This window comes from Charadrius vociferus, unplaced genomic scaffold (assembly GCF_000708025.1).
Source record: "Charadrius vociferus isolate BGI_N301 unplaced genomic scaffold, ASM70802v2 scaffold423, whole genome shotgun sequence".
NCBI lineage: Eukaryota > Metazoa > Chordata > Aves > Charadriiformes > Charadriidae > Charadrius > Charadrius vociferus.
In genome coordinates this window covers 4,391,498-4,399,374 of record NW_009648149.1, presented here as the reverse complement: position 1 = coordinate 4,399,374, position 7,877 = coordinate 4,391,498, and positions in this window count along the sequence as shown.

Genomic DNA, 7,877 nt, shown 5'->3' with positions numbered 1-7,877 from the left:
CTCAACACAGCTTGGGAGAACTAGAGCCAGCTGAAAGAAATATCATCTTACCTTGAACTTTAGGCAAAAGGAAGACGCTTCTTCCAGTGACAGAAAAATTCATTGGAAAAAGCTGATATGAGTGGCAGAGAGTTGGGTGGGCTTGTTAGCAGGGACAAATGTACTTTGAAGCACCGTCGATTCTTAAGATCTCTCAGCTAAGATAGTCAGATCCCTGCATGGACATTAAGTACAGAATTGCTCCCGATCATTGCTCTGTTGAGCCTGTTAACCTGTATTTCGCTCAGGCGAAACAAGGAAACATCCAAGGAAATGTTTCATCTTCAAGGAAAACATCCAATCCTGAAATGAAATCTTAAAGAAAAATAAAACTCAACACACACTGCTTCTATTGCATCCCATACTTAGCAATTTTGGAAAAAAAAAAAAGAGTGCTTTATTTGGCCCAATTCATGTACGATGTGTTTCAAGGAACATGATGCCCCTGCTCACATTTTTCATGATCCTTCAAGCACAATTGAAGTGCAATTTAGTCCAAAATAGCCAGATTCTGCACTCAGCGTTCAGGATATTGAGAGCATGATCCCACAGCACAAAGTCAACTTATTTTATGGCACTGGCATCAGTGTAAGCAGAAGAGGCATTAATCTGTGTCACTCAGGTACCAATCAGGGAAGAGCTGTTCCAGCCTCTAAAAAAAAATAGAACTTCATGGGCATTTGGAGTACAATGCAATGGAAAAAGAGGTACCGAGGCTCTACACACTGGCTGTAAATGAAAGGTGTTTGAGGATCTGGACACAGTAAGTTGGGAAAATATCAGTCAGGAAGATTCACAGAGTGCTTGGTCAAATTTTTAAAAGTGACTCAGCAGAGTTTTGTTATATAGACAGTTGCATGGAGGGACCAATTTCAAGCATCCCTTTTCTAGTGTCATCCCTATCAAAGTTAGGATGCCATGCCGACATATTTACTCCAGTTATGTTTTGGTTCCTGTTTGACATGCCAGTGGAAACCGGCTCCCGAAGTTTTGCCAGAGATGACTCAAAGAATTGGACAATGGATGGACCATGCTCGTCATAATCACGGACCATTTGTCCTCAAAATCATCCTATAAACAAAACTGGTATGAGTACAGAAGAGAAGAAACAGCCAAATTTCTATTTGTTCCAACATATATGGCAGTAGTAGATAGGTGGCTGGGACAGAGGGGAGTGCCAGACTGGGAAGCTGTCTCTATATAAACAGAGCAGATACTCCAGACTAAAGCTTGCAAGTTTTACTTATCTCCTGCTCCAGCCTGAGCTGCTGTTGTCCAAGTCCCAGTGGCTCCTTCCAGCTTTGTTGTGGAGTATGAGGCATAAGATATCCATCGAGAGAAAGGAAACACAAGAGCTTATTTTGTGCAACAAATCAGCATGGAAAACAATTTAAATTTTCATCATAAGGCCATGAATATTTGCAATTGCCCATGACTAAACTATAGATTTTATATATTAAAAAAAAAAACCAACTGCCAAATCAATTCAAAGAGTGAGTTGAGAGTTCCGGGCTCCTGGCCCTGTTCTTGGTCCACCACCCCAGTCCCAGTTGTCCCTGTGATACATACAAGTAAACTGCTACAGGAATAACATCAGGCTTAAAAATGCTCAGTCAAGTTTCCTTGGTATGCTGCGGCAAGGTCGAATCCATGGGGGTAACATATTTTCACTACCTTTTTTGCTGGTGCCCTCTGTTGCGACAAAGCACTCCAGCATTCTTCCCAATGCCGAGCGCTGGCATTTCAAAGGACACAGCTTGTTCGGGATCAAAATATACTGCAGTTGTTGCCCTTTCTATTTAGCCCTTAAGCCTTGAATCAACAGTAAGAATCCTGGACATGGGAAAATACAGAGCTGACAAATACGTAATTCAATTAAATAGGCTGACATTGTTGAAGCAATAGCCCTTTCCTCTGATCCATCTCTTTCAGAACTCTTTGTCTTAATATTATGGCCTACTTGAAACACTCGAGCTCATGAATGGATTAAAGAGGGTTTCATTTGTTTTATTTATTATTTTTACTGCTTTGCTTGGCTTTTTGCAAACGGGAGGCACAGCCCTCATTTAGAATTCACTGTAACATGCACATTCTTCCCTCCTCCTCTGCTGAGAGGAGGAGGGGGAAAAAAACAACAACAAAAAGATCACAACTGTTTCAAAAGTACCAAAACTCTTGGGTAATTCATGATCAACACTGACTGATCAACAAAAGCGGCTTTAGAGCACAATCTTTTCAAAACCTGGATAGGATATACAGTTACTGCAATGGTAAGTTGCCAGATTTTAAAAAAGGGGGAAGTATTTTACCCAATTTTTGTTCAAAAATTATGTTAGAGGGTCAATATTGCCTATTTGCCTTTTTAGCTCACATTCTGCTTAAATTCAGTCTTTGATTTTAAAGAGCGAGTCCTCACAGTCTCCCAAATGCGATCTCAGTATTATACTATCTCGCTGTGATAGTTGTGTATCCCTTGAAATGCATCAATGATGCATTATATCAACAAGGACTCGAGCTTCCATTTATCTTCAAATATTTCACAATCCACTGCAGTATATTCTCAGTTGCAATTTTTGCTTTCAAGTTTGGCCACCATGTGTGTAGCATTAATTTCTCTGTTCACATGTAATTCATTCAGGGACTTACACCAGCTGAGAACCACATATGGAGGCCCAGATTTACAGAGCTTTTATTTTGTGCCATGGAAGCCTACAAGAAACAATTTCCTATTTGAATATTGAGTGTTTACAGAGGTCTTGTTGTTCACTAGAGACAGCGGATTATGAAATCATATTCTGCAAGAATCCTATCCAAAAAAACCTGACTGTAACATTTATTAACTCCTCTTTGTTCAAGTGCTCGCTGGGTTCTTACATGGCAATTGAACATTTCTTCTCCTCTCTCAGGGTTTGCTGTTCATTATTTTCATTTGCTGCTTTTTAAAAATGGCTTCAGCCAGTTTCTCTTGTGTCTGCCATTACCACAACTTTGAGTGACCAAGGCATGGCAGCAGAGACATGGATGAGGAGTGGGACGTGGGTCTCAAGCAGATCAACACTCTGCTTGAGCTCTAACGCTTAGCACAGCTTTGCTACTACTTTTTCTGGAGCTGAAGATATGCATAGGGATCTTTTTTGATGAGAATCATAGAATCATCTAGGTTCGAAGGGACCTTCCATCAAGTCCAACCATCAACCTAACACTGCCAAAACCACCACTAAACCATGTCCCTCAGCACCACGTCTACCAGTCTTTTAAATACTTCCAGGGATGGTGACTCAACCACTTCCCTGGGCAGCCTGTTCCAATGTTTGATAACCTTTTCGGTGAAGAAATGTTTTGTAACATCCATCCTAAACCTCTCCTGGCACAACTTAAGGCTGTTACCTCTTATAAGGTCTCCCCCTCAGCCTTCTTTTCTCCAGGCTAAACAACCCCAGTTCCTCAGCCTCTCCTTCTAAGACTTGTGCTCCAGACCCCTCTACCAGCTTCGTTGCCCTTCTCTGGACACACTCCAGCACCTCAATGTCTTTCGTGGTGAGGGGCCCAAAACTGAACACAGTATTCAAGGTGGGGCCTCACCAGCACTGAGTACAGGGGGACAATCGCTGCCCTAGCCCTGCTGGCCACACGATTCCTGACACAGGCCAGGATGCATTTGGCCTTCTTGGCCACCTGGGCACACTGCTGGCTCGTATTCAGCCAGCTGTTGACCAACACCCCCAGGTCCTTTTCTGCTGGGCAGCTTTCCAGCCACTCTTCCCCAAGCCTGTAGCACTGCATGGGGTTGGTGTGACCCAAGTGCAGGACCTGGCACTTGGCCTTGTTGAACCTCACACCATTGGCCTCAGCCCATCGATCCAGCCTGTCCACATCCCTCTGTAGGGCCATCCTACCCTCAAGCAGATCAACACTCCTGCCTAGATTGGTGTCATCTGCAATCTTACTGAGGGCGCGCTCTATCCCCTTGTCCAGGACTTTGATAAAGGTATTAAACAGAACAGTCCCCCGCGCTTAGCCCTGGGGAACAGGGAAGCAGTCAAGAAATTGTATGAAGGGTATTCACACTGTACGACTCACTAAGGTGCTCGGCGCAGGTACCTGTACTAGGCAACAAATATTTGGGGTTGAGCACATGCTCCTATTTTATTGTATTTGAATCAGCTCCAAATGCAAATTTCTAAGACCCTTCTGTGGTGCTCGTTTAGATTTGTTTTGAGAAAATAATGACACATATTGAGTGACTAATGTCCCACATAATTAATCCTGTAGCTCTTTATTTATCAAGATTTCGAGGGGAATGAAGCATTTTGATGGAAAGCAAGAAATATGAAGTTAAACCTAATGCTGATGATAATCCTTTGAGGGATGCTTTAGGGTTAAGCCTACCTGTGTCAGAGACCTTCAGAAGACATCATGTGCATGTGGCCATTTGAGAGGGGAGCTGGGGTGGAGGTTAAGCACTCCTAGCCTCCCATGGGCTTCTCCCCTTGTCCCCTGGGGCCATCCGCTCCCAAACACGAGAGGTAGGAGAGCTGGATGGACACAGGGTCTGGTCCTGGGGAGCCTCGACAGCCGTGTTGGTGAAGGACAGAAAGTATAAATTGACTTTATTAGTGACCACCCATGTGGCCTAAAATATATCAGTTTAAATCAAACATTAGCAACTGTAAATTTTTTCTTTCACCCAAGACCCAAATCCTGTAAACACAAGGACCGTAACAAATCCCTGAAGCAGGCTTTAGCGCACATACATGGAAAACATACTAAACTATAAATACTGTATACCATATGGCATCGAGATTATCTAATTTCACTTCATAACTGGTGATAAAATGACCAATCAACTGACGTGCAGAATGAAATGCCAAGCCAACGATTCAGCTAGCCTTAAGATGGGTCTGAGGTTTCATTGTACCCCATCACATCCCTAAAAATAAGCACGTACCTATTCCAGTGACACGAGAGTGTGGACACAGTGGGAATCTGTGCAAGACGAGGTCTGCCAGCAAAGCCATAATTTGTCCTGGTTTCTCTGCAGGCATGTTGAAGATGAGGAAGCTAGATTAGGAGGACACCAACAGTGCCGGAGAAGAAATTTCGAACTCTCCATTTGTTTATTTAAACGAAAAAGCTATTTTGGACAGGTATCACTGGTTCCTCAGATTTTTGCATAATTCTTAAGACCAGAGGTTCACCACTAAGGCTCCTAAGCTCTACTGCAATACAAACTATGGAAGAACTTCATTGGCTACTCATACTACCACACCTTCATCCGTTTTTTGCCTTGATACTAAAATAATTTCATCATTGCACAGACCACAGCTCTACTTTTCTGCTCCCCATAACTCCTACTCCAGCAGTGAGGTATCAGCCCTCACAAACAAAAGATCAGCACTTTGAAGACAAAGATCATAGTTAGTTTTGTATTCCTGAGCTGAAGAAAAGGGGTTTCATCATTTGCTGAATTCATGGTGACAAAGAGAGGAACCACCAGGGAACTGTTTAAGGCTGTCTCTAATAGAAATCACAAAGCGATCTGCAGTGATGCCTCAACGTTCACATGCTTGGAGAGAACATAGTGGATATAACCTACTTGGAGGCCCTGGAAATTAAATGAATTTTGGAGTAATGCAAGAAACTAAAACCCCACAGAGCTTTAAAAACTAGTCTAAATGCAAAATGAGCTTATTTCAAAGTTAAATATAAATGTCATCAGCTCTGATTTTGGGGGTGGGCTTAGCCCCAGAAGCAGAGATTGATCAGTCCATGGATCCATTTCCCAGGAGAGTGCTGGAAAATGGCTTTGTTGGCTCATTTAAAATTAGCTTGGGTACAGCAGTTATGAATATACTGTGCAGAAAATTGTGCACTGAATGATAAACAAATAGGTTGCTATGATTTGATGCTATTTTAATAGCTGGTGATTAACCAAATGAATGCCATTTGGTCTTGCCTGATTTGCCAAATGGTTCCTCTCTCCTACCATCCAGGCAGTTGTAAAGGAGGACCCCATACAACCATGCACTATTACCACATTAAACTCCGATAAAATAATTTTTAGAGGGACAGTAGAATATTGTAGACTATATACTCACTTACATCAGTCTCAGCATTGATCTTCTCATAGCCAGCTGAGGGAAGAGAATTTTCCAGCAAGACGTACTGAGGGTTTGTCTTTGACGTGAAGTTGAGGTCCTTAGGGTCTTCTTCATCAGAAACATTGAGATATTTCAAATGGGTATGTACTTAACATCCCCCATTCACCCCAAACACATCTACTGAGAAAAATCCAGATTAACATGACTTTAGCTAGTCTGGACAAACTGCTTCCTTGCCTCAGTTATCAATAACATGTCATCTGATGAAGCCAAGAACTTGGCATACTCCCATAATAGCTTGATTTCCTATGCAGTGGTTATCAGGACCACTGAGTGTTTGGTGGTTTTTATTACTGAATTCACTGAGACTGAAAGCCTACAAAGGACAATGCACTACTAATATTAAATGAGAAGCAGAACAGGAAACAAATGCTTTCCTGGTTTCTTGTTCAGTCCGAAATAGGTTTATTTTGTATCCACCATCAGCGTAGGCGGAGATGCTTTCCCAGGTATTCCCATGTCAGCTGCAGAGATGATGGCCCTGAGATGTTCACCCTTGGTCTCCACTGGAGAGTGCCCCGAGATGATGGGTGTGAGTTCTGTCAGTTCTCAGCCCAATCAGGGTGAGCGAGGTTAGCAAAGATGCTGCTGCCCACACTGGGAACAAAGCTTCTGCATTTCAATAACGGCAGCTACAGCACAGCTTGTTCCTGCCCTGGATTAAAGAACTAGAGAGATGCATTACTGAGTCCACTTTATTATTTTATGTCTAAATCTTGTTTTATCTATATTACTTGGAAATTTGCCTCTTTTTTTTTTTTTTTTTTTTTAACAAGGGTTATTTTTACAAGAGAAGGCTCTAATTGGCACCCCAGCTCCAACAGAAGTATGTCTCAGGTGTACAGGGCCAATGCCTCATTGTGTCCCCTCAGGGTGCATTAATTAGCACTACTGCACTGGCTCATATCGCTGCCCAGTTCTAGCTAATGCCAGAGGTTAAACTGTCCCCTGGCGGTATCACCAATTTAAACTCTGAATAGCTCTTCATATGCACAACACACATTCATATTGCTCTTATCAGGGTTCTGATACTGAACGAACAAATTTCTGTGTGATATCTCAAAGGTTTGCCTTTACTCCAGCATAAGTTTGCTTTTACTTTACTATTTTTTAGCTAGTTGTTTACTCTGTACCACACCTGAACAGAAAAGATGAAAAAAAATAGTAACACTTAATGTAAAAAACTCCTACTTCCTTGAAAAGTGGATTTTAAAAAAGATAAAAAGGATGGTTAAAAGAGTTTCTTACTAAGTAATTTTAACGATCCTCACTTAAACTTCTCTAGGTCCTTTACAAATTACTCAGACCCAATGTTACAAAATGCTTTAGCATGTATATTGGTCTGTGCAGAGAGTTGGGGAGCTTCTTGTGTACTTTAAAAAAAAAGTGCAGGTTAAAATGCTTCGCCAAATTGCACAAAACAGTAGAGTAAGTTTTGTCCCTATTCTATGAAAGATGACATGGGAGGCTTTAATGTCAATGTTATCAGAAGACTCCACAAACTGTGGTTTCTTCAACCTTTTGGGACTGACTGTCGGAGGCACCAGGCAACACCACCTTCTTCTGCTCCTGTGGTCAGACAATGCTTCCTTCTTCCCCAGACAAGCACCATTCCTGCCTTATCAGAGACATTTGCATTTCATTTCTCCATACATGAGATAGCTTCGTTGTGTGGCT